The following is a 1574-nucleotide window of genomic DNA, read 5'->3' on the forward strand; positions in this document are numbered from 1 at the left end:
GGGAAGCTCTGTCAGCTGATCTGGGCTCTCAGGTGTGGGGGTGGATGCTGCAGCTGGCAGCCCCAGTCAGGTCACATTAATGGCATGAGAGGAACCAGCTGCAAAGTTATTACACATTTTTTGTATAATAACTGTAGTTTTTTGGTTGTTTTATCACACCATTAATTGTATTAATGTGTGGCTAGCTAACAACTTCAAACGCTTTAAACTAATCACATCTTGGGCATTTTTGCACATGTTCAAGGAGGGGGTGGTGTGGGGTGAGGGACGCTTTTATTAGAGCAGCTCTAAGAGCTGCTCTAATGAAAGCGCCACAGTGTCTCATGTTTCAAAATGGCGGTGGGGATGCTTTAACTGAAGCTCATCGAACAAGCTTCAGTTAAGGTGACCCCACCACCATTTCGAAATACAGGGACACTGATACATAGAGATGCGGTGGCTGGTTGAAGCACCCTGAAGCAGACACAATTAAGCACCCTGCAGCAGACTCAAGTCTGCTCCAATGTGCCGTAATTACAGTGCATCACAGCAGCCTCCTGGCATGTCTGCAAGCACCCCTTGAGTATATATGTGCCAAGGGCCTAAAAGCAGATTTACTAATGGCAACATTCTGCTCGTAATGCTCAACATGATATACTATTATTTCTCTTTTAAATTCTTAGCTATGGTATCTCACATTTTGTTTTATTCAGTTAAAAATATGCCTTCATTATAGTTTTTGGGTAGATTTGGAATTATTATTTTGAAGATTGGATTTAATTTAGTTTATAATTTTCTGTTACCTGTATGGTCTCATGAGATTAAATTTACCTAGATATAGCTGGCAGTGATATAGATGATCAATATTTTACTTCCTGTATATTCTATCCCATGGGCTCAGTTAAGCTGAAAGAAAACATGTCTATGTCACTGATGAAGGAAACCATCCCCTCTATGAAGCTGATGAAAGCATATAAAATGTGCTAATAAAGAACAGAATAACATAAAGACCCTTTGAACTATATAAATATGATGGTAAGGGACTCCCCTGCTATACATTGTAAAGCAACCAAAACGCTGGCTTGCATCCATAAATGCTTCTCAAGCAAATCTCAGGACATCATTTTCCCCTTGTACTCGGCCTTGGTGAGGCCGCAGCTGGAGTACTGCGTCCAGTTTTGGGCTCCACAATTCAAAAAGGATGTGGAAAAGCTTGAAAGTCCAGAGAAGAGCCACGTGCATGATCAGAGGTCAGGAAAACAGACCTTATGATGGATGACAGGCTGAGAGCCATGGGGCTCTTTAGCCTGGAAAAGCACAGGCTCAGGGGTGATCTGATGGCCACCTATAAGTTTATCAGGGGTGACCATCAGTATCTGGGGGAACATTTGTTCACCAGAGCGCCCCAATGGATGTCGAGGTCGAACAGCTATAAACTACTGCAAGACCATTTCAGGCTGGACATAAGGAAGAATTTCTTTACTGTCCGAGCCTCCAAGGTCTGGAACAACCTGCCATCAGAGGTGGTTCAAGCACCTACATTGAACACCTTCAAGAGCAAATTGGATGCTTATGTTGCTGGGATCCTATGACCC

General features: G+C 43.0%; 1 protein-coding gene across 2 annotated transcripts in view; it reads right to left on the reverse strand.

The window, feature by feature from the left end:
* The window catches only part of CUNH10orf11 (chromosome unknown C10orf11 homolog), a 1423205-nt gene that overhangs the window by 188830 nt on the left and 1232801 nt on the right, over nt 1–1574 (reverse strand). The gene's annotated exons all lie outside the window — the stretch shown is intronic.

This window comes from Gavialis gangeticus, unplaced genomic scaffold, assembly GCF_001723915.1.
Source record: "Gavialis gangeticus isolate Ggan-Ray unplaced genomic scaffold, GavGan_comp1, whole genome shotgun sequence".
Taxonomy (NCBI): domain Eukaryota; kingdom Metazoa; phylum Chordata; order Crocodylia; family Gavialidae; genus Gavialis; species Gavialis gangeticus.